This window comes from Apus apus, chromosome Z (genome assembly GCF_020740795.1).
Source record: "Apus apus isolate bApuApu2 chromosome Z, bApuApu2.pri.cur, whole genome shotgun sequence".
NCBI classification, from domain to species: domain Eukaryota; kingdom Metazoa; phylum Chordata; class Aves; order Apodiformes; family Apodidae; genus Apus; species Apus apus.
In genome coordinates, this window is record NC_067312.1 from 56,814,831 (window position 1) to 56,826,735 (window position 11,905).

General features: G+C 41.4%; 1 protein-coding gene across 2 annotated transcripts in view; it reads right to left on the minus strand.

The window, feature by feature from the left end:
• Positions 1-10,819, minus strand: part of MOB3B (MOB kinase activator 3B) — a 92,946-nt gene extending 82,127 nt beyond the window's left edge. The window contains exon 1 of one of the 2 annotated variants that reach the window (XM_051643700.1): positions 10,794-10,819. The gene's annotated coding sequence lies outside the window, so the exon portion shown is untranslated. The remainder of the gene's footprint in view (positions 1-10,793) is intronic. The other variant, XM_051643702.1, reaches the window with a different exon arrangement.
• Positions 10,820-11,905: the final 1,086 nt, after the last annotated feature.

Genomic DNA, 11,905 nt, shown 5'->3' on the forward strand with positions numbered 1-11,905 from the left:
AGAGCATAACTGTGCTACACACAGTGCCAAGCATTAAGTTCTGACTTAACCCTGAATTACTGCACAGTAAAGGTTTGCTGCCATAAAAGCAAAATCAACACAGTAATCCTCTTTTACACTGTACTGTCCCTTTGGAATTACAATGCATGGCACTGATCTAGCATAGTGGCTTCTCAAATAGCTCTGGCAACATAAAGAGTATTAACCAACCTAGGCGAGGCCACAACAGGCAGTAGGTTGGCTTGCAGTGGCTTGGACTGCTGACAGCTGTGGCTGCACTGCTGAGATGTCTGCACCTCTGTTGAAGGCAAGCTGATGCTGGAGTTGTTAAGGGAGAGCCTGAAGTACAGTTAGGCTAGGACTGCTCTCAGGAGTGGATACAACCACCATGTGCTTTGCACCTGCTGCTGCAAACAAATATGTCTTTTCCATGCATTCATTCCTAGCTTTATTTCTACTCCCTACCCACCTGCTTTAGATGGCCAGAAAAACTCAGAAAATGTGGTCTCCACCACCCTCCCATGTGTGACAGATAGACAATTTACCTTCTCCACTACACACATGTGTACCTGTGATTACAAATAGAGAGAGACTGTTTGTTTTCCATAAATAACAAGATGTTGAATGTATTTTTCTCCTTTTTTTTTTTTTTAATATATATATGGCACAACATCTAATATGCTTCCAGATGCTGTAAATATTCTTAACACGAAGTTTAAATGCTCCACTCCAAAGTCACTTAACTCATGTTACTTTGTTTTTTTCTGTATATCATGAACATACATTGAAGTTGTTGGCATTAAGCAGAAATATTACAGCAGTAAATCTGCTCTCTGTTGTACTTAGGAACTGTGCTTCTAAGCCTGTTTTCACTTACTCCAAAGTATCACAAACTGGGTATCTCTCACTGATACACTTGGCAAAAGAATGTAGTTTGGCAGCAGGCATTTGAAATGGTGTCCATGTTATTACAAATTAACATAGAATCAGCTATTTTATACATCAACTTCGTTTCTTGCTTTTTGGAGGCGTTCCAGTGTATGCAGTATGGTGGAAAGCAGCAGCAGTGTATATAGTGATACAAAAAGCACTGTGAGACTTGCTTTGCCTTTCTTACGGGTGGCTCACAGAGCACCCACAACCAGTTTGTGCGTAATGGCTACTACTTGCAACCAGAGTTAGCCATTCCCAGACACATTGAGAGGTAGGACATAAGAAGGGAAGATAGAAGAACTCTGAATAAAGCCATGGATGGCCCCATCACTGCTTAATCAGAGCTGGAAACCTTTATTGTTGATGTTGGCCAGAGGTTATGAGGATTCTGTCAAAGGCCTATCTTCTGGTTCAGTGATTCAGAAAGACAGCTATTCTTTCTGCTGATTGACATGATAATTATAGTTTCCTATAGAACAATATTTCCAGCAGCTGAATGGCATCAGCAAGAACGTTTGGTGGCCTTGTTATGGTGCCAGAGGCCCGAGCACGTTTTGGTGTATATGTGCAATTGGTTGCCTGCCTTTACTCCAGGTGTGTCATAACTGTCTCAAGAATATGGTGCCTGAGCTGAAAATGTAGTGTGTGTGGGGAAAATAACCCATGTTTAACTGAGGTCTGATGCTGGTGCTAACCTGTGGGTAGATGTCCTGGTTTCAAGTACTCAGATACAGTTATTGCTGTCAAAACCCATGGCATTATCTTGCAGAAGGAATCCTCTTTCATTTGGAGAACAGCCGAACACCAGTGGACTAAATTTGCAGGTGGTTTCAGGAGTGAAAGAGAAACACTGCTGAGGTTTAGAGACCTGCAGGAATCATCCTGTTTATCTCTGCTGCCTGCCTGCTTCTGCTCACCTGTGGGATATTCTCGCAGATTTCTGCAGCTGATGGGGAGAGGCAGGGACTTTTGCATTTCTATGGTAATAAAATCTCTTTGGTGTTTACTAAGCAGGGTGAGTGATGCTAAAATTAAAGAGTTCCTAGAGGAAAGAGGCAACATGGGACCAAATTATTAGCCTTGCTTCTGCATTAAGAAAACTTTTCTAGAACACTTCAATGCAAAATATAGCCCCTCTGATGGCTTTAAGTAGTGCCTTCCAGATTTTATCTTGAAGCACATGAAAATGAGTTTTGACTAATCTTAGCAGCACAGACCAAGAAAATCTTCCACTCGTAGCAATAAAGTGATTATACATTTAGATGAAGGTGACCAAGAGTGGAAATCAGTGCCCTTTGTCCCTTTCAGATTAGAGTATTGTTTGCCATTCCTACCCAGCAAAAAGTAAATAATAAAATCCAATTACTGTTTCCTCTAACTCAAACACTGCTCAAGGCTTCTCTCAGGACAATGGTTGTATCGAAGCTGCTCTTTGACCTTAATTCTGCCCTTATTATGATGTCTCTTTAGGGTTTATTTGCCAAAAATGTGTGGATCAGAAAGTATTATAATCTTACTGCATTTTTTTATTATTATTTGTTTTTTACTCCCTGCTTCCTCCTCCTTCCTCCTCCAACAAAGCAGATATCATTTCAGATCAGGATCAGAATATCAAGTTGCTCTCTGCATCAGAAGCTGACAGAAGATAGAAAGTTAGCCTTCAAATGCCAAGGCTTTTCAGCCAACTTTACTATCTAAATGGTTAAGATTGCTTGAGGTTAAACAAGAGAAACAATGGTTTCCTGGATGGTGGCAAAACTATATCTCCTCTTGAGAATGTTGTAACATTAATGTAACATGAAGGCACTCTGTCAGGTCCACAAAGCACACATTGGTTCAGTTTCCAGCTCCATTAAGAACTATTTGATTGAGGATTTTGTTTTCAGCCATTTAAGTAACTTTACAGAAAAAGCACAGCCAAAAGCACCTTTCCCCAGTGATTCCATACAGCTGAAGGATAGAACTGTGATCTCTCCAACATGTGAAAACCATTACAGCCTTTAGAGCACAAAATAGGACAGGCTGGATGCTGGTTAACCTGAGAATGTCAGCTGAGCTAATGATTCAAGCCCTGCCAACTGGAGCCCTCTCTTTCAGCCTTTTTTGGCAGTGTTTTGTGAGTGGACACAATGTGTAGCAACCTGTACAGGAGAGGAAGCAAGGAGATCTCCAGGTAACATCAACCATCAGACAAGCTTATATTCCCACCTAAGCCCAGCCTACCCACCAGTATTTGCTACAGCAGGAAATGAGAATGTTCTGTTACCAGGGGTGGCGGGGAACATCACTCATACCCAGAGTCCAGCCTCCAGCCTGTCTCCTTCCTGGTGTACAAGATCTACTTAAAACAGTCCCTAAGCACGCCTGCTACTAGATTTGTCTCCAGGTTTTCTTCTGATGTATTTTCCTCCAGTCTTAGAGGTTCCACATGGAACTTCTCAGCTTCTGCTTAAAGATACCATGATCCCTCCCCCAAGTGTGCTTGGACCAGATCATCAAAGGATCATATGCAAATTTCTGCAAACTGCCCTCTTTGCTTAAGTTCCCAGTGATCCCAGTATTTAATAGAGAAGTTACGTTTAATAAACGTAACTTTTTTAACAAACTGAATTATGTTTGATGCAAAACTCAGTCCATGCTGTTTTAGCATGGCCTGCCGTTATGGGACAAACATCTGAGGAAGGGAGGAAAGGAGGAAACTGTGCAGATTTTCACTGCTTTGTAAATATTTAGATATTTTAAAGGGAGACCCACTGTGAACCAATGTCTGCCATGCTTTGTTAGTAAACATCTAACAGCATATATGGGGTACAGAAATGTTCATAGTATCTTTTGAATAGCATCTGTTAAAAATGATACATCAGAACACTTTGGGTATGAACATACACTTTAAAATATGTCCACACACACAATGATAAATATTTTTGCTTGGCACTTAATCTTACCTGCAGAGTGTTGACATACCACTTTAACATTTTTCAGAAAGATGTATATGCAACTGGAAAAGCTGTGGATGAATGTTGTTTCAGGCTGACCTATTCTCTGTCTGATCCCAATCTTTCCTTCTATCTAATGACACCATTCGGACACCAAAGCTAATTTAGAACATGGCAGCCCACTTATTAAGTGGGACATTATGACAGGAGAGCACTACACTGCTGCTCAGACAGCTGCACTGGCTGCACAGAAGTCTCTAGGGAAAACTCAAACCTTTGAAGTCTCTAATTGTTTCAGATCTGGGTTATTAGCAGAAGAGGCACTCAACTTTTGAGAAACCTTGATGTAAAAGAGAAGAGGGTGGCAAGGGCACTTGGATATTCAGGTCTGTTTCTCCTGAGATTGAAGTCCCAGGTGTGTTGTTAAAGCCTGTTTCCCAGTCTGACAGCAAGGAGAGGGAAGGTTAAGAGAAGCTCTTTGCAGAATATTATTAGTGCAGGTGCTTAGTGCAGTACCATCATCTGCAAGAATACCTAGATGAGGAAATTGTTATTTTTAACATTATTATAAATTAGGAATACTATTCAGTCCTTGGAAAAACATTTCTGGTATCTAAGTCTTGTAAAACATACTTAAATACTATACGCTCTTGGATATTATTTTCTGAGGGCTCAACAAATCCAGAAGACTGAACAGTTTAAATTTTAATTTTATAACAAGTTTGACCATGAGGCACACTGTGATGTGTTTTCCTTAAAGAAAAAAAAAAAAAGTTACTATGCTTTTAATTCACTCTCTTATCTGAAGATAACACGACCATTTTCCATACAAGGAAGGCTGTCTTAGAGGTTGGTTCAGTGAAAGAGATGCACTTGCTTGAACAGCAGTCACACAGATGAATGGGCTGATGCTCCCACGACGGGCTCAGACCCGTCCTTACTGCAGTGGCAGTAGAAAGTATTGAAGTTAATTCTTTACCCGTTACATGGTTCTCTCATTCACCCTGAAGGCTGCAGCCTCAGTGCATTTCAGCTTTCTGCAGAGGTGTGTTGGCTAACCTCACATGAACTGGCTAGTAGTGCAGAGTAATTTCTTTAAGTCTGAGTTCTGTTTCACTGAATGGATCTATGGAAACATCCAGAAGACTACAATAACTCTTCATGGCACAAACAGCACTAACACTTTGGTCCTTAATGTTTTTCAAAGTTATTCCTACCACAGCAGTTGAAGGAAAGGCAAAGGGTCTAGTACTGCCTTCAAAGTATACAAGATACTCCTTCATAAACTGAAAGAATGAGGGAAATACAGCTCCAAAGCCAGTCTAAATTCATAGAATCTTTTTGGTTGGAAAAGACCTTTAAGATCATCGAGTCCCATGATTAACCTACCTTTACCAAGTTCAGGGCCAAACCATGTCCCTAATCACCACATCTGCAACTCTTGCAAATACCTCCAGGGACTGTGATTCAGCCACCTCCCTGGGCTGCCTGTTCCAGTGTTTGATAACCCTTTCAGTGAAGAAGTTTCTTCTAATATTCAATCTAAACCTCCCCTGGCACAACTTGAGGCCATTCCCTCTTGTCCTATCACTTGTTACTTGGGAGAAGAGACTGACAACTACCTCACTACAACCTCTTCTCCAGTAGTTTGTAGACAGAGCTAAGGTCTCCACTCAGCCTCCTTTTCTTCAGACTAAACAGCCCCAGTTCTCTCAGCCACTCTTTATTAGACTTGTTACCCAGACCCTTCACCAGCTTCATTGCTCTTCTTTGGTCACACTACAGCACCCTCAATGAGGGGCCCAAAGCTGGACGCAGTGTTCAAGGTGAGGCCTCACCAGTGCTGAGCACAGGGTGGCAATCACATCGCTACGCCTGCTGGCCACATGATTGCTGACACAAGTCAAGCTGCTGTTGGCCTCCCTGGCCGCATGGGCACACTGCTGGCTCATGTTCAGCTGGCTGTTCATCAACACCCCAACATCCTTTTCCACTGAGCAGCTTTCCAGCTACTCTTCTCAAAGCCTGTAGCTTTGCATGGAGTTGTTGTGACCCAAGTGTAAGAACCAACACTTGGCCTTGTTGAACCTCATACAATTGGCCTTGGCCCATCAATCCAGCCTGTCCAGGTCCCTCTGCAGAGCCTTTCTACCATCAGACAGATCAACACTCCCCCCAACTTAGTATTGTCTGCAAACTTACTGAGTGCACATGATTCCCTCAGGTAATCTCATCTTAAATAATATTACTTCTTTTTTTAAAAGTATTACTAGCTTCAATAATAGTCTCATCTCTCACAGATCAAATTTAATGATTTAAAGAAAATATGATGTACTTATTCATTAAAGATCAGGTAGCAGCACACCTCTTCATCTCCCTGAGATATGGAAATGCAGGTTAAGCTACCACAAGATAAGACTGTGCATTCCAGCTGGTAAAAAGGACTAATGGAAGGGGGTGGGAAATGCATTTCAAAATACAGAGCTAGTCTAGACATCCCTGTGGATTATCTTCAGGGGTACAGTTTGCCTAAGAAATATAATTCTCCAAGGAAAAGCAGATGGGTTTGAATAAATGAAATAAAATGTGCATATAAGTGGGCCACAACTGCATATAGAAATCTTTCTGGTGTAACTCCAGTGGGATTCTACAGACCTGGGTTTGAAGCCCTGTCCAGGTGTAATTTGGTGTCAGGAGACTAAATTGCTGATGTTTATGTAAAGGCATTCCCAGACTATGTAAATTAATCACTGGTTATCCATATCCAGGTGGCTAACTAATCTTTTACATCAGCCTAGTGGGAAGGACTTCAAATCACACTGAACATAAAAGGAAATAAAAAAACAAAACTCAAGTTGCAGTTCCCAGTGCCTTTTTGCACCTTAACTGAGAAAGTTCCATCTGCCCTACTCTGTCCTTGCTGACCATGCAGTACAGGCACAGTAAGGTAATGCTTTAATTCCTTCCATCCATAGGCATAAGACAAAAAAGTTAGTACTTTCTGGAAGCCCTGTGGCCATGAAAATGAAGGGAAAAAACATCAGTGGAAACCTTAAAGTTTTACGTATAAATTCCATATGCATTTTTAATCACACATAGCTGTATTGCCATTTTTTACCAAAGTGATGCAAGTTCTTCTTACTGTCATCATGGATTACCATCACACAGTTTTAGTGTCTAGGAAGTCAGTATGGGACCACTGTCTTTACTCATCAAGTTCCATCATGATTTTCAGATCCATACATTGTTCTGAGCCTTTCTGAATCTGCTAGATTGTTGTGGGTTGTGCCTAACATGACAACAAAGGAACATCCACATGGCCGCTCACTCATGTCTCCCCACCCCCCAACCCCCACACACACGCTCTGGACTGAGGAGGACAAAGCTCATGGACAAAGGACAAGGAGGATCCTTCACTGATTAAGGTCCTGGGCAAAACAGACTCGACTTGAGGAAAAATAATAATTTCATTTCACACTAATCAAACACACACAGACACACAAACACTCTCACATTTCATCAAGTGCAAAAATGAGCCTTGCATTTGAGTAACCACATGCCCACTAGGGGTATTCTGTGTCCTGTCAATGCATCTGCTAGTTTTTCTTGAAGTGCTGTGGTTATTGCTTTTACATTCTTAGGCTCCTTTTGCACCTTTTGACCACTGGAATCCCCAGCCCACTACTGACAGTCTCTCACTGGTCTGCCCTTTCCAGCATCCTTTTGTTCTTGGTTCTCCTCTTCCTAGAAGGCTTTGTCTCAGTTTCCCTAACCTTCATGGATGGATCTTTTTTTTCTTACCTTCCCACTTGGGAAGAATTTAATGCCTAACCACTCCAAGTCCCCCTCCTTCCACCCAAATCCTTTGTTTGCACTAGAGTGAATGCTGCTCTTTCAGCACAAGCCATAACCACACAGTTTGTCTTTGCTGTGTCATTGTGCTGTTCTTCCCAGCTTCTTCCTCAAAATATTTTGTGCATTCTCTTTGCAAACAGAGAGCATTTGAAATCCCACCAGCTGCTGGTTGATTGGTTTGGTCACAGGCTTCACCAACTGCAGCAAAGCTGTGTCCAGCAGCTGCACACAGAAGGACAGGAGGTCTCTGTGCACTGAGAAGGGCACAGGGCAGAGGGTGGATTTGTGATCACGGGCACACAAGTTATCTGAAAGCCTCATTTTCACAGCCCCCAAAAAAAGATCTTTCATTCCACAGCAGAATAACAGTGACTTGTGTTTCAGGAAAGAAGTAGCCCTGTATGGGTTTAAAAGCAAAATATTTTGAGTCTAGGCACAGTCAGGCACTTTAGAGTTCAGACAAATAGCCTAAATCAAAAAATACTGAATTCTTCCCCATTTAAACTGTTGTAAGGCCATGGGGAGATCTCCTCTCCATAGGAAAACCTCTCTGTCCCTCTCTGAACTGTAAATCCAAAGGGTAGGACTGGTGGGAGGAGGTCTGGGTTCCCATCCTACTACTCTTCCTCTTCCTTGGATAAACCACAATTGGGCTGGGGATGAGAACTGCAATCCCTCTTGGATTCAGTATCCTGCAAAATAACTTAATCTCTCTTACTCTACACCAGACTCAAGTTTTGTGGGGGTTTTTGTTGTTGTTTTGCTGTTTTGTGGGGGTTTTTTTGGTTTTTTTGAGCTCATTTCATAGTCTTGCATGGAAGTGAGGTGCAGGTAGCTCAGCCACCAGGAGCACCGGCCTCCTCGGAGAGCAAGGGTCTAGCCTGCAGCTTTCTGAAACAGGTTTGAAGCGCTGTTTCAAAACCGTTGCTGTCAGATCTCTGTCTGATTGCAGCCTGCGGCTTCAGCCTCGCTCTGGTAGCTCCTGGCTGCCTAAGGCTAGCCTCAAAATTGCTGCCACTTCCAAGTATTATCTCTTGTAGAAGGGCTGTGCTTAATCCAACATACATACCCTTTGTCATCTATCGCAATGCATTGATTTTGTTATATACCCTTCCTAAGAATCAGAAATTAGCAAAGGACAAGGGGACTGCTCAGTTTGTGAAATTCAACTCTGAAATAAAATTACCAGCAGAGAAAGCTTAACAAAGCCACATAGGATGCTGGAAAATTTAATTCGGTCTCTACTAACACAGTCATCTGCTCAAGTCCTGCACAATTTTTTTTTTTTTCCTTGACTAACAAAACTCTAGAATTGAAGAAGCAGATATACTTTGACACTAATGTGTAAAGCTAGTTCTATAGATTTGGCTACTTTTTTTTTTTTTTTCCTGTAATAAGAACATTTACAAGCTGGCACTTATCTGAAATTAATTAAAGGCAACACATTGTCACCACATCCATAAGACTAGTCAAACAGACATTTCTGTTCACATATGACAGAGCGGCAGGTTTGTTCACAAATGGACAAAGCAATCTATTGAAATTTGTGAAGATAGGAATGAAAACTGCGTGATGAGTTTGAAAAGAGAGATTCTGAAAGCTAATGGAGTCTATTAGTTACGATTTATTTTACTGTTTTTTGTTTTGTTTTTTCTTAAATACATGATCAGAAGGTGTCTGAATAATTTATTATATTTTTGTCACATCTTTATATTTTATTGCTATGTTTTGTATCTATGGGAAAATTTTGCCTAAAATACAGACAGCTGTAAATACAGTTCAGCCAGAAGCTAGTCATGCTGGCTGCAACTATCCTAAAAAACATTCAGAAACAGTCCTGCCTTTTTGTGGAGAACTTGAGGAACAGTGAACGGGTCTAAAGCACAATTCACATTTTACAGAGCCACCACAGCAACTACCAGCTGGCATCAAAAAGCAACTTAATTTGGTGAAGTCAGAGGAAATCAAACATCTATCAGCGCACTGCACTTAGGACATGGTATCAATCATGGATCCCCAGACCATAGCTGGAAACTTGTTTTGTGAGGTGCTGTGCTCCTACCCTATGTTCCTGTCCCGTATTTGAAGCCTTGGTAACGCCTCTCAACGTCTCCCCATTCTGCTGACTGCATTCTGTTGGCTTCCTGCACATTCTGGGACTTGACAGCCCCTTTGGTCTCAGCATACCAAAGGCCCCACAGCAGCCAAGGTCCTACGGGTGATCTGCAGCAGCCCACAGTAGAAGCATGAAAACCAAGTTACTCTGCTTCCCTGGTATATAAACAGTCGGTGTGTATGGTGACATCCTGCTCCTGCTTAAAAGGAGCCCAACAGGGGAATGGAGGCTAAAGTAAAAATAAGCCCAACCAGGCTGAAGTGAACAATAGTAGGGAAATGTTGGGGTGCAGAGCCACTCATGCTAAGCTTTACTGTTGATAAAGCCACATATGACCAATATTGCCTAAGTGACATTATCAGAAACACCAAATTTCTTTGCAGATTAAGCAAAACTAGGACCAATGGGGAAAAGCAATCATGTATGGGGTGCTGAGAGGAGCTCCCTTGGTGAAGATGCAAGAATGGCAAAGAAATCAGCTTAAAGTAAGAAAAAATAGGGACTAAGGTATGCAATCAGGCAGAGGAAAGTCAGGTGGATCCTCCAGCAGCAGGAGCACAAATACCTGCATATAGCCATCATACTAACCTGCATGCCCCAGCCCCGCTGTGTAGAAGGAAATTGATTTTCACCTCCACACAAACAGGACTGTAATTTGATTGCAATTACACATTTATGTATTTCACTGGACTTCAAAACTACAATTAACAGTTTCATAGTCAAGCCCAATACTGTGCACTATTTAATTACAAGCAGGTATATCCAATTGCCTAGATCACCGAGAATTTTGCTGTCCTACCCATTTCCTTCTAGTGTGATCATTAATCAACAAACATGTTCATCAGTTTGCATCAGCAATAACAATTCTAAAAGCAGGCTGTATCCAAAATGTTCCTCAGCCTGCCAGTACCCAGTTCTCTGCCAGAAACTGAAGTTAATTGGTTATTACTTACTGTCCAGGTCCTTTGTAGTCTGTGTAGTTTGTCTGTGCAGCTGCCCTTGACTACTAAAAAAATGCTGAATGCCGGAAGGTTCTTCCTCCAAAATCAAGGTTATCAGAAATTATTTCCAAATACTGCTGTCACAGGGACAGAGCAGGGAATGCCAGCAGAAGACAAAGTGATGCAGGACTAATATCCAGTGAAGATGCACCCTGAGGCAGAAAGAAATCTCAGAAAGGACAACTGTTTTGCATCCCCACGGATGAGTGCAGAAGGTTGAAACTGCAGTTTCATTGGTCAGCTACACTACTGAACATTTTGGCAGCAGTACTGAATTCTGAATGTATAGGCTACAGTACTAAATCTCAGTATTCCCTGACCTGTAATTTCTTGTGTTGCTGCTTCTACTGAAAACCAAACTCTGGCAAGTGTTATTCCTGTTTAACTGAAGCTGGAAAAAGCACTCTGTTGTACTATAATGAGACCATTTTCTAAATGGTAGAGAAACTGGCACTGAACTTCTAATCTTTCAGCTGTTTTATATTTTCAGACAGTTTAGGTTATTGTTAGATACAGGTTAGGGATGCATCTTCAGATGTTTGCCTTTGAGATGTCAGCTTCACAACATCAAGCTTTTACTTTGACACTAATCCAAAAAAAATCTAAAATTATTTTACCTAATTATCCTTGCTAATGTCTAGATTCCTCTCCAGTAAAAACCTTAGCTTCCTTGCTGCAGATAGATGTTTCTACAAAAATTCCCTATTAGCCCTTGTGTTTCAAGTAAAGGATGTGATGCCATTTATTTTAACGTGTAGTAGACTCTATAGATATCAAATTCCTCATACCTAAATTTCTCTTTCTGGTATTAATATATTAGTGCACCCACAGTTTCACTGGTGAATTCAGGGCCACCTTTAGGCTTGCTCTCCTAGTAAAGTTGCTTCAGCCCCTGCTTTTATCTGTGTTATTGGAGATACATATGACTTTCTGTCAATGAGAGTTTATAGTTCACCATGTCAGCATAATTCTTAATTTAGTAAGAAGGAAAAAGGTTTCTTATTTTTTTCAAAGGATAAAAAAATGGTGATGCTATCCGATACAGAAGTTCTATGAAAAAAACA